General features: G+C 46.6%; 1 long non-coding RNA gene across 1 annotated transcript in view; it reads right to left on the bottom strand.

Annotated features, from left to right (window-relative positions):
• Positions 1–26,307, bottom strand: part of LOC133546231 (uncharacterized) — a 107,421-nt gene that overhangs the window by 35,332 nt on the left and 45,782 nt on the right. Inside the window, exon 2 of the long non-coding RNA XR_009805037.1 lies at positions 1,974–2,060. This is a non-coding gene — a long non-coding RNA (uncharacterized LOC133546231). The remainder of the gene's footprint in view (positions 1–1,973; positions 2,061–26,307) is intronic.

Genomic DNA, 26,307 nt, shown 5'->3' with positions numbered 1-26,307 from the left:
CTATACTACATATGTGGAATATACTAGATATGTGGAATATACTAGATATGTGGAATATACTACATATGTGGAATATACTACATATGTGGACTATACTACATATGTGGAATATACTAGATATGTGGAATATACTAGATATGTGGAATATACTAGATATGTGGAATATACTAGATATGTGGAATATACTAGATATGTGGAATATACTAGATATGTGGAATATACTAGATATGTGGAATATACTAGATATGTGGAATATACTAGATATGTGGAATATACTAGATATGTGGAATATACTAGATATGTGGAATATACTAGATATGTGGAATATACTAGATATTTGGAATATACCACATATGTGGAATATACTAGATATGTGGAATATACTAGATATGTGGAATATACTACATATGTGGACTATACTAGATATATGGAATATACTAGATATGTGGAATATACTAGATATGTGGAATATACTAGATATGTGGAATATACTAGATATGTGGAATATACTAGATATGTGGAATATACTAGATATGTGGAATATACTAGATATGTGGAATATACTAGATATGTGGAATATACTACATATGTGGAATATACAACATATGTGGAATATACTAGATATGTGGAATATACTACATATGTGGAATATACTACATATGTGGAATATACTAGATATGTGGAATATACTACATATGTGGAATATACAACATATATGGAATATACTAGATATGTGGAATATACTAGATATGTGGAATATACTAGATATGTGGAATATACAACATATGGAATATACTAGATATGTGGAATATACTAGATATGTGGAATATACTACATATGTGGAATATACAACATATATGGAATATACTAGATATGTGGAATATACTAGATATGTGGAATATACTAGATATGTGGAATATACAACATATATGGAATATACTGGATATGTGGAATATACTAGATATGTGGAATATACTACATATGTGGAATATACAACATATATGGAATATACTAGATATGTGGAATATACAACATATATGGAATATACTAGATATGTGGAATATACTACATATGTGGAATATACTAGATATGTGGAATATACTACATATGTGGACTATACTAGATATGTGGAATATACTAGATATGTGGAATATACTAGATATGTGGAATATACAACATATATGGAATGTACTAGATGTGTGGAATTTACTAGATATGTGGACTATACTAGATATGTGGACTATACTAGATATGTGGACTATACTAGATATGTGGAATATACTAGTTATGTGGACTATACTAGATATGTGGAATATACTAGATATGTGGCGGCTTTGTCTGTGTGCGATGTAGAAAATGACAATGAGGTGATATTGGAGTCCACCTTCTTCTATCTGCAGACATTACACTACAGTCTCTTCCCACGTGTTCTTGTCTCTGCTTCTCACAGAGACATAAAACAACAAGCGCTCCTTCTTACGTGACAAAGTGTCGCTAGTGCCACCTTATACACCCTCGCCCAGCAGAGAGATAGCGACATGGGTCAAGTTAGCTGTGGTGCGAGAGAAAGAAGGTGTTATGATCCTCTGCACAGATCATTTTCTGTTTGGGTTTTTTGGGTCACTTGTGTTTTTCTGTTGGTTTTGACTCCTTCGGTTACTGTGTGTGCACTTCTCACTTGGTTTCCATGGTTACGTATTATTTTCACCTGCCGCCTGTTCCGGTCGCACACCTGTTTTTGTAATCACTGTCGTTATTTAAGCCTGCCTTCTCCCGTCAGTCTGTCTGGCTTCCTAATTTGCTATACGCTACGCATGACGACTTCTGTTCCCGGTTCTGTACCTGCTAGCTTCCACGCTAGACCTTTTGTCTTCTAGCTCCCATGCTAGCTCTTTTGTTTTACCTTTTGTGCTTTGAGCAACATTTTCTTTTTCATAGTCGGATTTATTTTTAAATAAATCATTTGTTCTTACCTTTACGCTGTTTCCGGGGCTCGTCTGCATTCCTGGGAGAACATATCCACATCACCATGCGACCCGGTCGTTACAGAAGGTGCCAACCTGGTAACAAAAGAAGGAAAAATTAATACTTAAGAATTAATTGTCTGGCGATGGTTTGGCTTCAAGCGGGAAGATGATGAACAGACAAGCAGAAAATGTCAAGTAGGCGGCAAAAGCTTTGCTACCACAAGTAGCATTACTGCTAAGTTGGGGCATCATTTGAAATTCCACCCGCTAGAGCATCCACCCATCCATCCATCCATCCATCCATCCATCCATCCATCCATCCACCTTCATTGGGGTGACGGGGACAACAGCTCCAACAGAGACCCCCAGACTTCCCTCTCCAAAACAACATTAGCATCTTCCTACTGGGGGATCTTAAAGTGTTCCCAGGCCAGAGAGGAGATGTAATCCCCCCATCTGGTCCTTGGTCTCCTCCCAGTGGGACCTCCGTGAGGCATCCGCACGAGATGCCTGAACCACCTAAGTTGGCTCCTTTCCAAGCGCTACAGCAGAGCTGGGTAAATATAGTTTGACTCGGGGGCCACATTGAGAGCCAAAACATTGTCTGGGGGGCCAATGTGTATGTGCATAAATGATATGTACAAATATAACTATAAAAAAATATGTTGTACAGTATGTTGTGTTTGGGGCCATTTTCTTCCAGGGACACTAATACCAAAAGTCACAATGTCTGATAGAGTTCTGAAAAAGTTATGACAGACCACATAAAAAAAAACGGAATGGGATTTTACAGTTTTTCACTGACTTGGACACCCAAAATGTACATGAAAATAAAGAAAGTGGGATTTACAATATTAACTATGAACAATAAAACACTGAACATTAACAACATATAAACATATTTTACTTTTCAGACCAGCTCATTGATAGTTGTGTATCTTTTACAATCAAGCAAAACAACAAAAGTGTAAAAACAACACAAAATATGAATGCATTGTGATGATATATTATCTAAACATCTGTGACGTAGATTACTGTAATAACTTCTATGACACCCAACAGTGCACATTTCAAGCATTGAAATACTTTCTATAGTTGAAGACATTTAAAGACATCGCTGACAACATAATGACAAATACACTTTTCATGTTAAAGCTTTACAAAAATGATGTAGAATTACCGGTGGGCCGGATTTAAAATCTTAACGGGCCACATGTGGCCCTCGGGCCTTAATTTGCACGAGAGAATAGAATGAAGAGTGCTTGAAACTCCACATGTCAACATTGTTGTTCAGTGCCACACCCACAAAATGCCCAAACAACCATTTCCACATCAACACGGTATGGACAAAATAGTCAACAACAGAAGGAGATAACGTCCGCAGGAACCTACCACATAGTGGAGGACAAACAGTATTTGATTTCCTTTTATGCAACTCATTTTTATTAGAAATATCTTGTGTGACATCATGCACAAAAGTGCACTTTATGTGTTTTTCACTATTGCAGCGGCGCTCTGTACAAAAAGTGCACTTTAATTGAGTGTTGTTTTGATATGTCATCTTAGTGACATCATGCACAAAAGTGCACTTTATGTGTTTTTCACTATTGTAGCGGCGTTCTGTACAAAAAGTGCACTTTAATTGAGTGTTGTTTTGATATGTTATCTTAGTGACATCATGCACAAAAGTGCACTTTATGTGTTTTTCACTATTGCAGCGGCGCTCTGTACAAAAAGTGCACTTTAATTGAGTGTTGTTTTGATATGTCATCTTAGTGACATCATGCACAAAAGTGCACTTTATGTGTTTTTCACTATTGTAGCGGCGCTCTGCACAAAAAGTGCACTTTAATTGAGTGTTGTTTTGATATGTCATCTTAGTGACATCATGCACAAAAGTGCACTTTATGTGTTTTTCACTATTGTAGCGGCGTTCTGTACAAAAAGTGCACTTTAATTGAGTGTTGTTTTGATATGTTATCTTAGTGACATCATGCACAAAAGTGCACTTTATGTGTTTTTCACTATTGCAGCGGCGCTCTGTACAAAAAGTGCACTTTAATTGAGTGTTGTTTTGATATGTCATCTTAGTGACATCATGCACAAAAGTGCACTTTATGTGTTTTTCACTATTGTAGCGGCGCTCTGCACAAAAAGTGCACTTTAATTGAGTGTTGTTTTGATATGTCATCTTAGTGACATCATGCACAAAAGTGCACTTCATGTGTTTTTCACTATTGTAGCGGCGCTCTGTACAAAAAGTGCACTTTAATTGAGTGTTGTTTTGATATGTCATCTTAGTGACATCATGCACAAAAGTGCACTTTATGTGTTTTTCACTATTGTGGCGGCGTTCTGTACAAAAAGTGCACTTTGAGTGTTGTTTTGATATGTCATCTTAGTGACATCATGCACAAAAGTGCACTCATAGCTTGTTTTAAAATGTCTCTGACAATCTTGCACTTTCTGTTTGTGCCACTGCTTAATAACTGTTTGATAAATACACTTTTAGTTGTGATGTCCCTCTCTGCATGAAAGTGTAAAAGTAGCATATATGAATGCAGTATGAAGTAGAATGTTTGAATGTAGACACATACAATCATCATACTGCTGTCATTATATGTGTCAAGTCTTCATTCAAGGCTAAGGCAACATATCCACATAGACAGTATGTGTTGTATAATTAAATGGCCTAAACATATCCACAAATATATGGTGTATCGTACGAGGCATGACCTAAACATATCCAGATATGCATCGTGTATCGTGATATGACCAAAACATCTTTTTATAGTAATTAATTATATTTATTAAAGACACACACACTGCTCTCATGAAACATCTCAACTGCAAATGCCAGATATTTAAAGTTTTTTTATAGTAAATAATGACATTTATTAAAGACACACACACACACACACACGCACACACACACACTCACTCACACGCGCACACGCACACGCACACACGCACGCACACACGCACACACGCACACACGCACACACGCACACACGCACACACAGGTTGACTAAAGTGAAGGAGGTGGTGCGCGTGGAGAAGGTGAAGTGGTTTATTTGCCATGGCAAGTGCATCCTGGTGAGATGGTTACATCTAGAAGTGCACTCGCTGTATTTAGAAGTGCACTCGCTGCATCTAGAAGTGCGCTCGCTGCATCTAGAAGTGCGCTTGCTGCATCTAGAAGTGCGCTCGCTGCATCTAGAAGTGCGCTCGCTGCATCTAGAAGTGCGCTCGTTGTATTTAGAAGTGCACTTGCTACATCTAGAAGTGCGCTCGCTGCATCTAGAAGTGCGCTCGCTGCATCTAGAAGTGCGCTCGCTGTATTTAGAAGTGCACTTGCTACATCTAGAAGTGCGCTCGCTGCATCTAGAAGTGCGCTCGCTGTATTTAGAAGTGCACTTGCTACATCTAGAAGTGCGCTCGCTGCATCTAGAAGTGCGCTCGCTGTATTTAGAAGTGCACTCGCTGCATCTAGAAGTGCGCTCGCTGCATCTAGAAGTGCGCTTGCTGCATCTAGAAGTGCGCTTGCTGCATCTAGAAGTGCGCTCGCTGCATCTAGAAGTGCGCTCGCTGCATCTAGAAGTGCGCTCGCTGCATCTAGAAGTGCGCTCGTTGTATTTAGAAGTGCACTTGCTACATCTAGAAGTGCGCTCGCTGCATCTAGAAGTGCGCTCGCTGCATCTAGAAGTGCGCTCGCTGTATTTAGAAGTGCACTTGCTACATCTAGAAGTGCGCTCGCTGCATCTAGAAGTGCGCTCGCTGTATTTAGAAGTGCACTTGCTACATCTAGAAGTGCGCTCGCTGCATCTAGAAGTGCGCTCGCTGCATCTAGAAGTGCGCTCGCTGCATCTAGAAGTGCGCTCGCTGCATCTAGAAGTGCGCTCGCTGCATCTAGAAGTGCACTTGCTACATCTAGAAGTGCGCTCGCTGCATCTAGAAGTGCGCTCGCTGTATTTAGAAGTGCACTTGCTACATCTAGAAGTGCGCTCGCTGCATCTAGAAGTGCGCTCGCTGCATCTAGAAGTGCGCTCGCTGCATCTAGAAGTGCGCTCGCTGCATCTAGAAGTGCGCTCGCTGCATCTAGAAGTGCGCTCGCTGCATCTAGAAGTGCACTTGCTACATCTAGAAGTGCGCTCGCTGCATCTAGAAGTGCGCTTGCTGCATCTAGAAGTGCGCTCGCTGCATCTAGAAGTGCACTTGCTACATCCAGAAGTGCGCTTGCTGTATTTAGAAGTGCACTCGCTGCATCTAGAAGTGCGCTCGCTGCATCTAGAAGTGCGCTCGCTGCATCTAGAAGTGCGCTTGCTGTATTTAGAAGTGCACTCGCTGCATCTAGAAGTGTGCTTGCTGTATTTAGAAGTGCGCTCGCTGCATCACATTTGAGGAAGGTCAAAAACTGCAAGAGAGTTTTCTCCGCCCCCACAGAGCTTCTCCTAATTATCACCTGAAGTGTCAAACATTGGCGAGGAAATCTCCAGTGAAGGACTTCATTTCCAAAACATGTTTGGTGTGTTGTGGAAACAGGGGCGGCTGACGTGGGTGAGCTTTCAACTCCAACTTAACCCTTGACTACTAAAGTCTTTGAACAGCAAATGTATTCACAGATGAGAGTGAGGGGCCTCACTTCTTCATGCAAGCTAGTGAGCAGACAGCAGGGATCTCAGAGACAACATGCTTCTTCTCTTTGTGTTTAGTGTCTGTGTGACATCACTGGGAGGGGCGCCATCCCATATCAATAGTGTTAAATAAACAGTTATCTATTTGACAGAAAGGTCATAAAGATTTTTTTAAAACTTTATAGAGACGGATCAACCTAAATTTGATCGAGAGATTTACTGTAATCGTTATATTAGAAAGTTGAGTTGAGTTTATAGCAAAAAGTTCTATTTTGGTTTCATCTGACCACATGACATCCTCCCCATCCTCTGCTGTATCATCCATGTATCCATTTTGGTATCAACTCAACTGGTGGTGTTTGGAGGAAGAAGAATACTGAGTTACATCCCAAGAACACCATACCTACTGTGAAGCATGGGGGTGGAAACATCATGCTTTGGGGCTGTTTTTCTGCTAAAGGGACAGGACGATTGATCCGTGTTAAGGAAAGAATGAATGGGGCCATGTATCCTGAGATTTGGAGCCAAAACCTCCTTCCATCAGTGAGAGCTTTGAATGCTTGACCAAATACTTATTTTACAACAAAATTTGCAAATAAATTTTTCAAAATTCCGACAATTTGAATTCCTGGATTCTGTCTCTCACAGGTGAAGTGTACCTGTGATGAAAATGACAGACCTCTGTCATCATTTGAAGTGGGAGAACTTGCACAATCGCTGGCTGACTAAATACTTTTTGGCCCCACTGTATATATGCCACCTAAAGTCCGAGGCGGTTTATATATGGGACTTGTTTCTTCTAAAATGTAGCAAGTGTGGCTAAGAGTCCAGTGCGACTTATATGTGAAGTCTGTTTAGCTGATTGGAGAACGAGCTTGTGCGGCTCGTACGTCCATGACCATGACTTCTGTTTTGTTTGATCAGCCGTTTTACTGCTCTGTTACAGACACCGTTTGGAAACTATTTAGGTATCTAAATAAACATCCATCCATCCATCCATTTTCTACCGCTTATTCCCTTTTGGGGTCACGGGGGGCGCTGGCGCCTATCTCAGCTACAATCGGGCGGAAGGCGGGGTACACCCTGGACAAGTCGCCAACTCATCACAGGGCCAACACAGATAGACAACATTCACACACTAGGGACCATTTAGTGTTGCCAATCAACCTATCCACAGGTGCATGTGGGAGGGGCCTATCCCCAGGTGGATGTCTTTGGAGGTGGGAGGGGCCTATCCCCAGGTGGATGTCTTTGGAGGTGGGAGGGCCTATCCCCAGGTGCATGTCTTTGGAAGTGGGAGGGGCCTATCCCCAGGTGCATGTCTTTGGAGGTGGGAGGGGCCTATCCCCAGGTGCATGTCTTTGGAAGTGGGAGGGGCCTATCCCCAGGTGCATGTCTTTGGAGGTGGGAGGGGCCTATCCCCAGGTGCATGTCTTTGGAGGTGGGAGGGGTCTGTGCCCAGGTGCATGTCTTTGGAGGTGGGAGGGCCCTATCCCCAGGTGCATGTCTTTGGAGGTGGGAGGGCCCTATCCCCAGGTGCATGTCTTTGGAGGTGGGAGGGGCCTATCCCCAGGTGCATGTCTTTGGAGGTGGGAGGGGTCTGTGCCCAGGTGCATGTCTTTGGAGGTGGGAGGGGCCTATCCCCAGGTGCATGTCTTTGGAGGTGGGAGGGGCCTATCCCTAGGTGCATGTCTTTGGAGGTGGGCGGGGCCTATCCCCCGGAGTACCCGGAGGGAACCCACGCAGTCACGGGGAGAACATGCAAACTCCACACAGAAAGATCCCGAGCCTGGGATTGAACCCAGGACTGCAGGACCTTCGTATTGTGAGGCAGACGCACTAACCCCTCTGCCACCGTGAAGCCGTATCTAAATAAACATTTACAGAATATTTCAGTGTAAATAACTCATTTCACAACTGCGGCCTATAATCTGGTGTGCCTATTATATGGGGACAACATTATTACAATTTAGAGGGTGTGGCTTATATTCTTGTGCACTTTGTAGTCCAAAAAATACAATTTGATGTCATTAGATGATGTTTTGCTATATGCTGGCAAGTCAGGCTTGAGGGCCTGTGGGGCCACACTGACAGAAGGAGTCCCTCGGTCTAATGTACCCAACAGGGCTCATTAGGTGACTCCATAGGAATGTTAGTCCCCTTCCCAGGAGCAGAAGGTACAGGTGTGGTCCCAAGTAGAAGTGGAAACGTGCCGAGGGTGAAAAAGCAGTATCTTTAAGCTATTAGCCGGACGAGCGTGAGGTAACATCACATCTGGAGCAACGCTGTGTGGTCACGGAAATGTCAATAAAATCCTCACGCTGAAATCCTCTGAGAAAAAAAAAAAAAAAAAAAGCTTGAGGATGATTAAACAAAAAGGCGGTGGAGAGGAGAGGAGAGACAGTAATGAAAAGCAGACGTAGGACGCCAACGTGAGACGGAAAGAAGGTGAATTTTACAGGACTGAACGGCTCACCTGCCAACACTACTCATATAATCTGTGAGATATGGACTACAATATCTCTCCCACTGTAGCTCATCTGATACATACTGTACATACAGTATATACACTTTCTACTTAACTGTACATACAGTATATACACTTTCTACTTAACTCTGCCATAAAACACACTTTATGGGTTAGAGAATTGATTAACTGGCATCTCACCCACATTGACAAGATCTTGTCCACGAACACCTCATGTCTGGGGAAACTTGGCTGAGCTGACAGACTCTTGGGAGAAGTGGAGGGTGGTGTGCCTCTCCACGCTCCCAGTCAAAGACCTGGACTCTTGGGAGAAGTGGAGGGTGGTGTGCCTCTCCACGCTCGCAGTCAAAGACCTTGACTCTTGGGAGAAGTGGAGGGTGGTGTGCCTCTCCACCCTCCCAGTCAAAGACCTGGACTCTTGGGAGAAGTGGAGGGTGGTGTGCCTCTCCACCCTCACAGTCAAAGACCTTGACTCTTGGGAGAAGTGGAGGGTGGTGTGCCTCTCCACCCTCCCAGTCAAAGATGTTGACTCTTGGGAGAAGTGGAGGGTGGTGTGCCTCTCCACGCTCGCAGTCAAAGATGTTGACTCTTGGGAGAAGTGGAGGGTGGTGTGCCTCTCCACCCTCCCAGTCAAAGACCTGGACTCTTGGGAGAAGTGGAGGGTGGTGTGCCTCTCCACCCTCACAGTCAAAGACCTTGACTCTTGGGAGAAGTGGAGGGTGGTGTGCCTCTCCACCCTCCCAGTCAAAGATGTTGACTCTTGGGAGAAGTGGAGGGTGGTGTGCCTCTCCACGCTCGCAGTCAAAGATGTTGACTCTTGGGAGAAGTGGAGGGTGGTGTGCCTCTCCACCCTCGCAGTCTAAGACCTTGACTCTTGGGAGAAGTGGAGGGTGGTGTGCCTCTCCACCCTCGCAGTCTAAGACCTTGACTCTTGGGAGAAGTGGAGGGTGGTGTGCCTCTCCACGCTCGCAGTCAAAGACCTGGACTCTTGGGAGAAGTGGAGGGTGGTGTGCCTCTCCACGCTCGCAGTCAAAGATGTTGACTCTTGGGAGAAGTGGAGGGTGGTGTGCCTCTCCACCCTCCCAGTCAAATACCTTGACTCTTGGGAGAAGTGGAGGGTGGTGTGCCTCTCCACCCTCGCAGTCAAAGACCTTGACTCTTGGGAGAAGTGGAGGGTGGTGTGCCTCTCCACCCTCGCAGTCAAAGACCTGGACTCTTGGGAGAAGTGGAGGGTGGTGTGCCTCTCCACCCTCCCAGTCAAAGACCTTGACTCTTGGGAGAAGTGGAGGGTGGTGTGCCTCTCCACCCTCCCAGTCAAAGACCTGGACTCTTGGGAGAAGTGGAGGGTGGTGTGCCTCTCCACCCTCGCAGTCAAAGACCTGGACTCTTGGGAGAAGTGGAGGGTGGTGTGCCTCTCCACCCTCGCAGTCAAAGATGTTGACTCTTGGGAGAAGTGGAGGGTGGTGTGCCTCTCCACCCTCCCAGTCAAAGATGTTGACTCTTGGGAGAAGTGGAGGGTGGTGTGCCTCTCCACCCTCGCAGTCAAAGACCTGGACTCTTGGGAGAAGTGGAGGGTGGTGTGCCTCTCCACCCTCACAGTCAAAGACCTTGACTCTTGGGAGAAGTGGAGGGTGGTGTGCCTCTCCACCCTCCCAGTCAAAGATGTTGACTCTTGGGAGAAGTGGAGGGTGGTGTGCCTCTCCACCCTCGCAGTCTAAGACCTTGACTCTTGGGAGAAGTGGAGGGTGGTGTGCCTCTCCACCCTCGCAGTCTAAGACCTTGACTCTTGGGAGAAGTGGAGGGTGGTGTGCCTCTCCACCCTCGCAGTCTAAGACCTTGACTCTTGGGAGAAGTGGAGGGTGGTGTGCCTCTCCACGCTCGCAGTCAAAGACCTGGACTCTTGGGAGAAGTGGAGGGTGGTGTGCCTCTCCACCCTCCCAGTCAAAGACCTGGACTCTTGGGAGAAGTGGAGGGTGGTGTGCCTCTCCACCCTCACAGTCAAAGACCTTGACTCTTGGGAGAAGTGGAGGGTGGTGTGCCTCTCCACCCTCCCAGTCAAAGATGTTGACTCTTGGGAGAAGTGGAGGGTGGTGTGCCTCTCCACGCTCGCAGTCAAAGATGTTGACTCTTGGGAGAAGTGGAGGGTGGTGTGCCTCTCCACCCTCGCAGTCTAAGACCTTGACTCTTGGGAGAAGTGGAGGGTGGTGTGCCTCTCCACCCTCGCAGTCTAAGACCTTGACTCTTGGGAGAAGTGGAGGGTGGTGTGCCTCTCCACGCTCGCAGTCAAAGACCTGGACTCTTGGGAGAAGTGGAGGGTGGTGTGCCTCTCCACGCTCGCAGTCAAAGATGTTGACTCTTGGGAGAAGTGGAGGGTGGTGTGCCTCTCCACCCTCCCAGTCAAATACCTTGACTCTTGGGAGAAGTGGAGGGTGGTGTGCCTCTCCACCCTCGCAGTCAAAGACCTTGACTCTTGGGAGAAGTGGAGGGTGGTGTGCCTCTCCACCCTCGCAGTCAAAGACCTGGACTCTTGGGAGAAGTGGAGGGTGGTGTGCCTCTCCACCCTCCCAGTCAAAGACCTTGACTCTTGGGAGAAGTGGAGGGTGGTGTGCCTCTCCACCCTCCCAGTCAAAGACCTGGACTCTTGGGAGAAGTGGAGGGTGGTGTGCCTCTCCACCCTCGCAGTCAAAGACCTGGACTCTTGGGAGAAGTGGAGGGTGGTGTGCCTCTCCACCCTCGCAGTCAAAGATGTTGACTCTTGGGAGAAGTGGAGGGTGGTGTGCCTCTCCACCCTCCCAGTCAAAGATGTTGACTCTTGGGAGAAGTGGAGGGTGGTGTGCCTCTCCACCCTCGCAGTCAAAGACCTGGACTCTTGGGAGAAGTGGAGGGTGGTGTGCCTCTCCACCCTCACAGTCAAAGACCTTGACTCTTGGGAGAAGTGGAGGGTGGTGTGCCTCTCCACCCTCCCAGTCAAAGATGTTGACTCTTGGGAGAAGTGGAGGGTGGTGTGCCTCTCCACCCTCGCAGTCTAAGACCTTGACTCTTGGGAGAAGTGGAGGGTGGTGTGCCTCTCCACCCTCGCAGTCTAAGACCTTGACTCTTGGGAGAAGTGGAGGGTGGTGTGCCTCTCCACCCTCGCAGTCTAAGACCTTGACTCTTGGGAGAAGTGGAGGGTGGTGTGCCTCTCCACGCTCGCAGTCAAAGACCTGGACTCTTGGGAGAAGTGGAGGGTGGTGTGCCTCTCCACCCTCCCAGTCAAAGACCTGGACTCTTGGGAGAAGTGGAGGGTGGTGTGCCTCTCCACCCTCACAGTCAAAGACCTTGACTCTTGGGAGAAGTGGAGGGTGGTGTGCCTCTCCACCCTCCCAGTCAAAGATGTTGACTCTTGGGAGAAGTGGAGGGTGGTGTGCCTCTCCACGCTCGCAGTCAAAGATGTTGACTCTTGGGAGAAGTGGATGGTGGTGTGCCTCTCCACCCTCCCAGTCAAAGACCTGGACTCTTGGGAGAAGTGGAGGGTGGTGTGCCTCTCCACCCTCACAGTCAAAGACCTTGACTCTTGGGAGAAGTGGAGGGTGGTGTGCCTCTCCACCCTCCCAGTCAAAGATGTTGACTCTTGGGAGAAGTGGAGGGTGGTGTGCCTCTCCACGCTCGCAGTCAAAGATGTTGACTCTTGGGAGAAGTGGAGGGTGGTGTGCCTCTCCACCCTCGCAGTCTAAGACCTTGACTCTTGGGAGAAGTGGAGGGTGGTGTGCCTCTCCACGCTCGCAGTCAAAGACCTGGACTCTTGGGAGAAGTGGAGGGTGGTGTGCCTCTCCACGCTCGCAGTCAAAGACCTTGACTCTTGGGAGAAGTGGAGGGTGGTGTGCCTCTCCACCCTCCCAGTCAAAGACCTGGACTCTTGGGAGAAGTGGAGGGTGGTGTGCCTCTCCACCCTCACAGTCAAAGACCTTGACTCTTGGGAGAAGTGGAGGGTGGTGTGCCTCTCCACCCTCCCAGTCAAAGATGTTGACTCTTGGGAGAAGTGGAGGGTGGTGTGCCTCTCCACGCTCGCAGTCAAAGATGTTGACTCTTGGGAGAAGTGGAGGGTGGTGTGCCTCTCCACCCTCCCAGTCAAAGACCTGGACTCTTGGGAGAAGTGGAGGGTGGTGTGCCTCTCCACCCTCACAGTCAAAGACCTTGACTCTTGGGAGAAGTGGAGGGTGGTGTGCCTCTCCACCCTCCCAGTCAAAGATGTTGACTCTTGGGAGAAGTGGAGGGTGGTGTGCCTCTCCACGCTCGCAGTCAAAGATGTTGACTCTTGGGAGAAGTGGAGGGTGGTGTGCCTCTCCACCCTCGCAGTCTAAGACCTTGACTCTTGGGAGAAGTGGAGGGTGGTGTGCCTCTCCACCCTCGCAGTCTAAGACCTTGACTCTTGGGAGAAGTGGAGGGTGGTGTGCCTCTCCACGCTCGCAGTCAAAGACCTGGACTCTTGGGAGAAGTGGAGGGTGGTGTGCCTCTCCACGCTCGCAGTCAAAGATGTTGACTCTTGGGAGAAGTGGAGGGTGGTGTGCCTCTCCACCCTCCCAGTCAAATACCTTGACTCTTGGGAGAAGTGGAGGGTGGTGTGCCTCTCCACCCTCGCAGTCAAAGACCTTGACTCTTGGGAGAAGTGGAGGGTGGTGTGCCTCTCCACCCTCGCAGTCAAAGACCTGGACTCTTGGGAGAAGTGGAGGGTGGTGTGCCTCTCCACCCTCCCAGTCAAAGACCTTGACTCTTGGGAGAAGTGGAGGGTGGTGTGCCTCTCCACCCTCCCAGTCAAAGACCTGGACTCTTGGGAGAAGTGGAGGGTGGTGTGCCTCTCCACCCTCGCAGTCAAAGACCTGGACTCTTGGGAGAAGTGGAGGGTGGTGTGCCTCTCCACCCTCGCAGTCAAAGATGTTGACTCTTGGGAGAAGTGGAGGGTGGTGTGCCTCTCCACCCTCCCAGTCAAAGATGTTGACTCTTGGGAGAAGTGGAGGGTGGTGTGCCTCTCCACCCTCGCAGTCAAAGACCTGGACTCTTGGGAGAAGTGGAGGGTGGTGTGCCTCTCCACCCTCACAGTCAAAGACCTTGACTCTTGGGAGAAGTGGAGGGTGGTGTGCCTCTCCACCCTCCCAGTCAAAGATGTTGACTCTTGGGAGAAGTGGAGGGTGGTGTGCCTCTCCACCCTCGCAGTCTAAGACCTTGACTCTTGGGAGAAGTGGAGGGTGGTGTGCCTCTCCACCCTCGCAGTCTAAGACCTTGACTCTTGGGAGAAGTGGAGGGTGGTGTGCCTCTCCACCCTCGCAGTCTAAGACCTTGACTCTTGGGAGAAGTGGAGGGTGGTGTGCCTCTCCACGCTCGCAGTCAAAGACCTGGACTCTTGGGAGAAGTGGAGGGTGGTGTGCCTCTCCACCCTCCCAGTCAAAGACCTGGACTCTTGGGAGAAGTGGAGGGTGGTGTGCCTCTCCACCCTCACAGTCAAAGACCTTGACTCTTGGGAGAAGTGGAGGGTGGTGTGCCTCTCCACCCTCCCAGTCAAAGATGTTGACTCTTGGGAGAAGTGGAGGGTGGTGTGCCTCTCCACGCTCGCAGTCAAAGATGTTGACTCTTGGGAGAAGTGGATGGTGGTGTGCCTCTCCACCCTCCCAGTCAAAGACCTGGACTCTTGGGAGAAGTGGAGGGTGGTGTGCCTCTCCACCCTCACAGTCAAAGACCTTGACTCTTGGGAGAAGTGGAGGGTGGTGTGCCTCTCCACCCTCCCAGTCAAAGATGTTGACTCTTGGGAGAAGTGGAGGGTGGTGTGCCTCTCCACGCTCGCAGTCAAAGATGTTGACTCTTGGGAGAAGTGGAGGGTGGTGTGCCTCTCCACCCTCGCAGTCTAAGACCTTGACTCTTGGGAGAAGTGGAGGGTGGTGTGCCTCTCCACGCTCGCAGTCAAAGACCTGGACTCTTGGGAGAAGTGGAGGGTGGTGTGCCTCTCCACGCTCGCAGTCAAAGATGTTGACTCTTGGGAGAAGTGGAGGGTGGTGTGCCTCTCCACCCTCCCAGTCAAATACCTTGACTCTTGGGAGAAGTGGAGGGTGGTGTGCCTCTCCACCCTCGCAGTCAAAGACCTTGACTCTTGGGAGAAGTGGAGGGTGGTGTGCCTCTCCACCCTCGCAGTCAAAGACCTGGACTCTTGGGAGAAGTGGAGGGTGGTGTGCCTCTCCACCCTCCCAGTCAAAGACCTTGACTCTTGGGAGAAGTGGAGGGTGGTGTGCCTCTCCACCCTCCCAGTCAAAGACCTGGACTCTTGGGAGAAGTGGAGGGTGGTGTGCCTCTCCACCCTCGCAGTCAAAGACCTGGACTCTTGGGAGAAGTGGAGGGTGGTGTGCCTCTCCACCCTCGCAGTCAAAGATGTTGACTCTTGGGAGAAGTGGAGGGTGGTGTGCCTCTCCACCCTCCCAGTCAAAGATGTTGACTCTTGGGAGAAGTGGAGGGTGGTGTGCCTCTCCACCCTCGCAGTCAAAGACCTGGACTCTTGGGAGAAGTGGAGGGTGGTGTGCCTCTCCACCCTCACAGTCAAAGACCTTGACTCTTGGGAGAAGTGGAGGGTGGTGTGCCTCTCCACCCTCCCAGTCAAAGATGTTGACTCTTGGGAGAAGTGGAGGGTGGTGTGCCTCTCCACCCTCGCAGTCTAAGACCTTGACTCTTGGGAGAAGTGGAGGGTGGTGTGCCTCTCCACCCTCGCAGTCTAAGACCTTGACTCTTGGGAGAAGTGGAGGGTGGTGTGCCTCTCCACCCTCGCAGTCTAAGACCTTGACTCTTGGGAGAAGTGGAGGGTGGTGTGCCTCTCCACGCTCGCAGTCAAAGACCTGGACTCTTGGGAGAAGTGGAGGGTGGTGTGCCTCTCCACCCTCCCAGTCAAAGACCTGGACTCTTGGGAGAAGTGGAGGGTGGTGTGCCTCTCCACCCTCACAGTCAAAGACCTTGACTCTTGGGAGAAGTGGAGGGTGGTGTGCCTCTCCACCCTCCCAGTCAAAGATGTTGACTCTTGGGAGAAGTGGAGGGTGGTGTGCCTCTCCACGCTCGCAGTCAAAGATGTTGACTCTTGGGAGAAGTGGATGGTGGTGTGCCTCTCCACCCTCCCAGTCAAAGACCTGGACTCTTGGGAGAAGTGGAGGGTGGTGTGCCTCTCCACCCTCACAGTCAAAGACCTTGACTCTTGGGAGAAGTGGAGGGTGGTGTGCCTCTCCACCCTCCCAGTCAAAGATGTTGACTCTTGGGAGAAGTGGAGGGTGGTGTGCCTCTCCACGCTCGCAGTCAAAGATGTTGACTCTTGGGAGAAGTGGAGGGTGGTGTGCCTCTCCACCCTCGCAGTCTAAGACCTTGACTCTTGGGAGAAGTGGAGGGTGGTGTGCCTCTCCACCCTCGCAGTCTAAGACCTTGACTCTTGGGAGAAGTGGAGGGTGGTGTGCCTCTCCACGCTCGCAGTCAAAGACCTGGACTCTTGGGAGAAGTGGAGGGTGGTGTGCCTCTCCACGCTCGCAGTCAAAGATGTTGACTCTTGGGAGAAGTGGAGGGTGGTGTGCCTCTCCACCCTCCCAGTCAAATACCTTGACTCTTGGGAGAAGTGGAGGGTGGTGTGCCTCTCCACCCTCGCAGTCAAAGACCTTGACTCTTGGGAGAAGTGGAGGGTGGTGTGCCTCTCCACCCTCGCAGTCAAAGACCTGGACTCTTGGGAGAAGTGGAGGGTGGTGTGCCTCTCCACCCTCCCAGTCAAAGACCTTGACTCTTGGGAGAAGTGGAGGGTGGTGTGCCTCTCCACCCTCCCAGTCAAAGACCTGGACTCTTGGGAGAAGTGGAGGGTGGTGTGCCTCTCCACCCTCGCAGTCAAAGACCTGGACTCTTGGGAGAAGTGGAGGGTGGTGTGCCTCTCCACCCTCGCAGTCAAAGACCTGGACTCTTGGGAGAAGTGGAGGGTGGTGTGCCTCTCCACCCTCCCAGTCAAAGACCTTGACTCTTGGGAGAAGTGGAGGGTGGTGTGCCTCTCCACCCTCCCAGTCAAAGACCTGGACTCTTGGGAGAAGTGGAGGGTGGTGTGCCTCTCCACCCTCGCAGTCAAAGACCTGGACTCTTGGGAGAAGTGGAGGGTGGTGTGCCTCTCCACCCTCGCAGTCAAAGATGTTGACTCTTGGGAGAAGTGGAGGGTGGTGTGCCTCTCCACCCTCCCAGTCAAAGATGTTGACTCTTGGGAGAAGTGGAGGGTGGTGTGCCTCTCCACCCTCGCAGTCAAAGACCTGGACTCTTGGGAGAAGTGGAGGGTGGTGTGCCTCTCCACCCTCACAGTCAAAGACCTTGACTCTTGGGAGAAGTGGAGGGTGGTGTGCCTCTCCACCCTCCCAGTCAAAGATGTTGACTCTTGGGAGAAGTGGAGGGTGGTGTGCCTCTCCACCCTCGCAGTCTAAGACCTTGACTCTTGGGAGAAGTGGAGGGTGGTGTGCCTCTCCACCCTCGCAGTCTAAGACCTTGACTCTTGGGAGAAGTGGAGGGTGGTGTGCCTCTCCACCCTCGCAGTCTAAGACCTTGACTCTTGGGAGAAGTGGAGGGTGGTGTGCCTCTCCACGCTCGCAGTCAAAGACCTGGACTCTTGGGAGAAGTGGAGGGTGGTGTGCCTCTCCACCCTCCCAGTCAAAGACCTGGACTCTTGGGAGAAGTGGAGGGTGGTGTGCCTCTCCACCCTCACAGTCAAAGACCTTGACTCTTGGGAGAAGTGGAGGGTGGTGTGCCTCTCCACCCTCCCAGTCAAAGATGTTGACTCTTGGGAGAAGTGGAGGGTGGTGTGCCTCTCCACGCTCGCAGTCAAAGATGTTGACTCTTGGGAGAAGTGGATGGTGGTGTGCCTCTCCACCCTCCCAGTCAAAGACCTGGACTCTTGGGAGAAGTGGAGGGTGGTGTGCCTCTCCACCCTCACAGTCAAAGACCTTGACTCTTGGGAGAAGTGGAGGGTGGTGTGCCTCTCCACCCTCCCAGTCAAAGATGTTGACTCTTGGGAGAAGTGGAGGGTGGTGTGCCTCTCCACGCTCGCAGTCAAAGATGTTGACTCTTGGGAGAAGTGGAGGGTGGTGTGCCTCTCCACCCTCGCAGTCTAAGACCTTGACTCTTGGGAGAAGTGGAGGGTGGTGTGCCTCTCCACCCTCGCAGTCTAAGACCTTGACTCTTGGGAGAAGTGGAGGGTGGTGTGCCTCTCCACGCTCGCAGTCAAAGACCTGGACTCTTGGGAGAAGTGGAGGGTGGTGTGCCTCTCCACGCTCGCAGTCAAAGATGTTGACTCTTGGGAGAAGTGGAGGGTGGTGTGCCTCTCCACCCTCCCAGTCAAATACCTTGACTCTTGGGAGAAGTGGAGGGTGGTGTGCCTCTCCACCCTCGCAGTCAAAGACCTTGACTCTTGGGAGAAGTGGAGGGTGGTGTGCCTCTCCACCCTCGCAGTCAAAGACCTGGACTCTTGGGAGAAGTGGAGGGTGGTGTGCCTCTCCACCCTCCCAGTCAAAGACCTTGACTCTTGGGAGAAGTGGAGGGTGGTGTGCCTCTCCACCCTCCCAGTCAAAGACCTGGACTCTTGGGAGAAGTGGAGGGTGGTGTGCCTCTCCACCCTCGCAGTCAAAGACCTGGACTCTTGGGAGAAGTGGAGGGTGGTGTGCCTCTCCACCCTCGCAGTCAAAGATGTTGACTCTTGGGAGAAGTGGAGGGTGGTGTGCCTCTCCACCCTCCCAGTCAAAGATGTTGACTCTTGGGAGAAGTGGAGGGTGGTGTGCCTCTCCACCCTCGCAGTCAAAGACCTGGACTCTTGGGAGAAGTGGAGGGTGGTGTGCCTCTCCACCCTCGCAGTCAAAGACCTTGACTCTTGGTGGACTGTAATGCATACATTTATAGTACCATGTATGTATTACATGGTACTATAAATGTTACTACGTTTCATAAATACTCACAGCATGTATATAAAACAAATACTTGTTGTTTTTTTAGAGAGCTTTACAGGCAAAAGAGAGCAACTCCCCTTAGCTCTGTTGTTAGCTGACTTTTGCTAACATTTATTTAGGATTTAGAATGCATAAAACAACATGTCTTGTCATACATAGATTAAAAAAGTGCAGTTCCTATTTAAGCGTTCACACTTTTTAAATTGTGTTCATTTTTTTTTTTTTGCATTTCATCGATTAGTTAAAGAAGAATCAAGACGTTTGATCATATCTCAGTAAATATTACATGAGTCCTGACAAAGACATGTTCTTGTAGACCATTTTGCCATTTTGGGGCCAGCAGGGATGAAAGTGAGGAATAAAAAGGTGGTTTTTCCTGACGTTGTAGTGGATAATATAATTGTCATCACAGACATTAGACACAGACCATTAAAAATAATAAGCAGCGTCTTGACAGCCTTCATGTGACGGCGTGACAAGATTCGCTTCCTGGGCAGACATTGGAACAAGTCCATTTCCTGAAGGCCGGACTGATGTCATTCAACGTCAACGCCAACGCCATCCAAGCCCATCATCATCATCATCATCATCATGGAGAACATTTGGGGAAAAACCAGAAGATTGTTTTCATTAGCTGGGAGCTGGCAGAAGTGACTGAGTGTTCACCACCATACTCATGCAGATCTGAGTGTTCACCACCATACTCATGCAGATCTGAGTGTTCACCACCATACTCATGCAGATCTGAGTGTTCACCACCATACTCATGCAGATCTGAGTGTTCACCACCATACTCATGCAGATCTGACTTCTGCATGAGCTTTTCACTCATTAGAATCAATGCCCACCATTTGGTAACAAAATAATAATAATAATAATAAATAGGCTTCACTGCACATCTTTAAGAGGAACTGCACTTGTTAAGAATTGTGTCCATCGTTCACAATCATAAGCGACAAGAAGACAAAAGTTGTTCTTGGTTTTCTGCATTCCAACAAGTACAAATCATCTCCTTCTAGCTGGTTAGCAATGCAGCTAATGTAAGCAATCAATGCTACCTCTGAATCATTTAAAATGTATTTAAAACTGTCAACAATACTTTATGTTCTGCAACCTGCGTAATAACCAAGATGGAGCAACATTGCTATTGTACGAGTGAACACTGAGGAACACATCGGTGTGCTACAGTATTAGCTGTAAAAGCTTCATATTCCACATTTTGCAGCTTTGAGTCACTTTCACTCTCTTGCCTTCAGTCTGCACCAACGTCTCACTCTTCCTTCATGCTCACTTCTAGAAGCAGTAGTTCATCCTCAGTATATTCAGCTTCAAAAAGATAATATTGGGAATCCTCATTTACTCAAAAATAGTAATAAGTCTGCCATGATTAGAAAACACTTGTGTTTGACTTTTGAAGTAAGAACACACATTTGTTGACAGAAGTCGGAAGTGTGCTGCTATGGAAATAAATACATGTGAAAAGAGATTAGTCCTGGCAATAATTAAAATGACCAAAATACTGTAAATAAAATACATTACATATCGGTATGAAGGTGTCTGTTACTACAGTATTTATATACTTGCTGTGTGTGTATTGTACATATTGTTATGCAGGTGTCTGTTACTACTTGATAGATAGATAGATAGATAGATAGATAGATAGATAGATAGATAGATAGAGCTATAAAATATAGATAGTTATGCAATGTATATATGTATACATAGCTATAAAACAAATATATATATATATATATATATATATATATATATATATATATATATATATATATATATATATATATATATTTGCAGTGTGTATATTGTACATATTGTTATGCAGGTTTCTGTTACTATTTGATAGATAGATAGATAGATAGATAGATAGATAGATAGATAGATAGATAGATAGATAGATAGATAGATAGATGGAGCTATAAAATATAGTTATGCAATGTATATATATATACATAGCTATAAAACAAAAAAAAACACACAAAAAAAAAATATATATATATATATATATATATGTATATATTTGCAGTGTGTGTATTGTACATTGTCACTACTAGATAGATAGATAGATAGATAGATAGATAGATAGATAGATAGATGATGATAGATAGATAGATTGATAGATATAGATTGATAGATCTATAGAATATATATAGCTATACAAGCTATAAAATATATATATATATATATATGCATACATATACATATAAATATATACACATACATATACATATATATACACACATTTTATATATATATATAAATATATATACACACACACACATTATATATATATATATATATATTTGCAGTGTGTATATTGTACATTGTTACTACTAGATAGATAGATAGATAGATGGATAGAAATAGATAGAGCTATAGAATATATATAGCTATACAAGCTATAAAATATATATATATATATATATATTTGCAGTGTGTATATTGTACAGTGTTACTACTAGATAGAGCTATAAAATATATATATATATATATATATATATATATATATATATATATATATATATATATATATATATATATATATATATATATTTGCAGTGTGTATATTGTACATTGGAGGGTTTTGAAGTTGTTTTAGAGACTTTGACGGCTACAAGAAAGACTCCGGTTACCCGCATCTTGAAAAGGTTTATCAACTTTCAAAACAACCCCTGCAAAAAAAGACATGAGTTCTTGTCTCTCATTCTGATTGTGAACGATAGGCAAAACTCCCCCCCAAAAAAGTGCAGTTCCCCTTTAAGAAAAAGAGTGAAGTGGTGCCAACTATGCTTCACTGACAGACGGACTTGTTGGAAGTTTTTCTTCAATGAATATTCTAACCTTGCATGACGTACAAATGCGCTGTTAGCACGTAGCTCACATTGCTAGCCATGTGTCAAACGCCACTGAAACACAAGCAGTGATGCGGCGTCCCTCAACACTTTGTGTGTGTGTGTGTGTGTGTGTGTGTGTGTGTGTGTGTGTGTGTGTGTGTGTGTGTGTGTGTGTGTGTGTGTGTGTGTGTGTGTGTGTGTGTGTGTGTGTGTGTGTGTGTGTGTGTGTGTGTGTGCCTTTAAGACAAAAGCCAGCTGTCATTTGACCATGGAGCGCCAAACTGGGTTTATCAGGAAACACTTCTCTGCCAATCGGACAGACTTAGAAAATGGAAAAAGCCCAAAGTGGGGAATCATTTCCATTTTATGTCTGCAGATAAGTAACATTTCATTCTTCTTCTTTTTACTATTTGCTTCATTGCTCAGAGTTGAATGTTTTATATTATTTCATGCACAGCTACTCTTTAAAAATGTATTATTTTGGTTAAATGTTGATTCACTGCCATTCCGAAAACACCGACACAGGATCAGTGTGGTCAGTACATCTAGTGAGTGTGCCACACACTCGCTGAGGTGCCATATACTCATCACTACACATAGTGTTGCTAACAAGTGCACAATTAGTGGAATGTGGGTGAGTATTAATGAGCTCATTAAAGATACAGACACACCCAGACTTAGGGCTGGACCAGATTGGCTAAAATAATAAATCACAATTATTACGGCTCGGGATCTTTCTGTGTGGAGTTTGCATGTTCTCCCCGTGACTGCGTGGGTTCTACTCCACCTTCCTCCCACCTCCAAAGACATGCACCTGGGGATAGGCCCCTCCCACCTCCAAAGACATGCACCTGGGGATAGGCCCCTCCCACCTCCAAAGACATGCACCTGGGGATAGGCCCCTCCCACCTCCAAAGACATGCACCTGGGGATAGGCCCCTCCCACCTCCAAAGACATGCACCTGGGGATAGGCCCCTCCCACTTCCAAAGACATGCACCTGGGGATAGGCCCCTCCCACCTCCAAAGACATGCACCTGGGGATAGGCCCCTCCCACTTCCAAAGACATGCACCTGGGGATAGGCCCCTCCCACCTCCAAAGACATGCACCTGGGGATAGGCCCCTCCCACCTCCAAAGACATGCACCTGGGGATAGGCCCCTCCCACCTCCAAAGACATGCACCTGGGGATAGGCCCCTCCCACCTCCAAAGACATGCACCTGGGGATAGGCCCCTCCCACTTCCAAAGACATGCACCTGGGGATAGGCCCCTCCCACTTCCAAAGACATGCACCTGGGGATAGGCCCCTCCCACCTCCAAAGACATGCACCTGGGGATAGGCCCCTCCCACCTCCAAAGACATGCACCTGGGGATAGGCCCCTCCCACCTCCAAAGACATGCACCTGGGGATAGGTTGATTGGCAACACTAAATGGTCCCTAGTGTGTGAATGTTGTCTATCTGTGTTGGCCCTGCGATGAGGTGGCGACTTGTCCAGGGTGTACCCCGCCTTCCGCCCGATTGTAGCTGAGATAGGCGCCAGCGCCCCCCGCGACCTCGAAAGGGAATAAGCGGTAGTAAATGGATGGATGGATAATATTATGATTGATATCAAATCTCGATTTATAACTAATTGGAAAAGTTAAATACATATTGTACCACCAAAACACAACTTTATACACAATTTAAAAGGACAACTTGATATGAATTGGTACCAAATAAACAACTACTAAAATAATTCTAGTAAGAAGAAGCAGTATGAAATACATTCTGATTTTATGGTTTTTTAATTTTTTTTATTTCCTTATTTACATTTTACACTTGTTTTACCAACATAGAGTGTGTGCTTTTTATGTCTAATAAAATGTTATGAAAACACAAGTGTGTCAAAGGGCTTTAAAAACTACAAATGTTTGTTAAAGAACCCTCACATGTATTGCTGCCATACATCAATGTATATGAAGTCAAAGCTTAATAATCATGTCAATGTATCCAAAAGTGCTAACAGTACATTTAAGGTACTTTTTTTTTATTTTTATGAAATCAACATAAAACACAATACACTCACAATTAGTGCACCAACCCCCATTCACACAAAAGGGTTATTTCTTTCTGTTATTAATATTCTGCTTCCTGCAATATAGAACACAGTGTGCAAGGGATACATATATACATACACACACACACACATACATACATACATACATACATACACACACACACATACATACATACATACATACATACATACATACATACATACACACACACACATACATACATACATACATACATACACACACATACATACACACATACATACATACATACACACACACATACATACATACATACATACACACACACATATACATACATACATACATATACACATACATACATACATACATACATACACACATACATACACACATACACACATACACACATACATGCATGCATACATACATACATACATACATACATACATACATACATACATACATACATACATACATACATACATACATACATGCAAGTTCACGCACTGCAGGTGCTGCAGTGCCTCTCTTTAAACTGAACTTTCAAATGGAAGTAAAATTTCAGTTCCGTCTTCTAATCGTCTGTAGCGTTTCTACTGGTGTGGATTTTTCATTCATCACTCCCGGCAACGCTTGTAAGTTTTACAATATAACTAAGACAACTCCTACTTACTAAAGTATGTATGCATGTGTGACGTCTGTAGGAGAGTTCTCATGCATATTTGTACATTCTATCATAGTAGAATAAAGCTAGCGTCTTTAGCATGAGCTAGTAGGCTAACAGGTTTATGAGGGTCTGTGTTGTTACCAACTTACAAAGTAAATTCAGCAAAACATCATGTGGAGTTGTTGAGTCTGTTTAGCTGATTGAAGAGCTAGCTTGCGCAGCTGGTGGGTCCATGACCATGACTTCTGTTTTGTTTGATCAGCCCTTTTACTGCCGTGTTACAGACACTGTTAGGCATACTTGCCAACCTTGAGACCTCCGATTTCGCGGGGTGGGGGCCGTGGTTGGGGGCGTGATTACAAGGGGAGGAGTATATTTACAGCTACAATTCACCAAGTATTTAATATATATACAGTAAATATATATTATGTATATATATAAGAAACACTTGACTTTCAGTGAATTCTAGCTATATATTTTTTTTTTATTATTATTATATATATATATATATATATATATATATATATATATATATATATATATATATATATATAATACTTGAATTTCAGTGTTCATTTATTTACACATTTACACACACATAACACTCATCTACTCATTGTTGAGTTAAGGCTTGAATTGTCCATTCTTGTTCTATTCTCTGTCACTATTTTTCTAACCATACACATGTACAGTAGATGGCAGTATTGTCCTGTTTAAGAGTGTCACAACATTGCTGTTTACGGCAGACAAACCGCTTTACGGTAGACGAAAACGTGACTGCTGTTGTTGTGTGTTGTTACCGCGCTGGGAGGACGTTAATGAAACTGCCTAACAATAAACCCACATTAGAAACCAAGAACTCGCCCTCGATCATTCTACAGTTATAACGGGCAGACACACTGTTTATATTGTGGGAAAGTGGACGTAAAAACAGTCTGTCCTCACTTAGGTCCGAATGGACTGGAGGGGGCGTGTCCTCCAGCTCCGCCTGAATTTCGGGAGAAAATTTGTCCCGGGAGGTTTTCGGGAGAGGCGCTGAATTTTGGGAGTCTCCCGGAAAATCCCGGAGGGTTGGCAAGTATGCCGTTAGGATACAATTAAAGTATGTAAATAAACATTTATAAAACGTTTCTGTGTAAATAAGTCATGTCACAAGGTATATATCTGCGACTAATAGTCCGGTGCGGCTAATATACGGAGACATCCTTTTTTTTCTCTAATATTTAGTGGGTGCGACTTATATATGGAGTCTGTTTAGCTGATTGGAGAGCTAGCTTGTGCAGCTAGTGGGTCCATGACCATGACTTCTGTTTTGTTAGGTCAGCCCTTTTACTGCCCTGTCACAGACACCGTTTGGAAACAATGAATGTATGTAAATAAACATTTACAGCATATTTCTGTGTATTTCACAACGTATATATCTGCCACTAATATATTGAAAAATATGCTTTCTTCTAAAATGAAGTGGGCGCGGCAAATGTGGTCCGTAAAACACGTGGTGTTCAAACAATAGTCCTCTTCAGTTGCTGTTGTCCATAATCCAGCCTCGCCTCGGTGGAGATCGAAATTGAAAGTTTACTCGGCGTATGTATTAAGCGCACACATTCCTGTCCACTCTCAGCAAGTACTTCCTAACAGTGTTAAAAGCGGAGAGAACATGCGGGATGAGATCATGGTTCTCCCAGCAGAACCAAGGTCGCAG

This window comes from Nerophis ophidion, linkage group LG29, assembly GCF_033978795.1.
Source record: "Nerophis ophidion isolate RoL-2023_Sa linkage group LG29, RoL_Noph_v1.0, whole genome shotgun sequence".
In the NCBI taxonomy this organism is placed as follows: Eukaryota; Metazoa; Chordata; class Actinopteri; order Syngnathiformes; family Syngnathidae; genus Nerophis; species Nerophis ophidion.
This window is presented reverse-complemented; position numbering and strand designations above follow the sequence as displayed.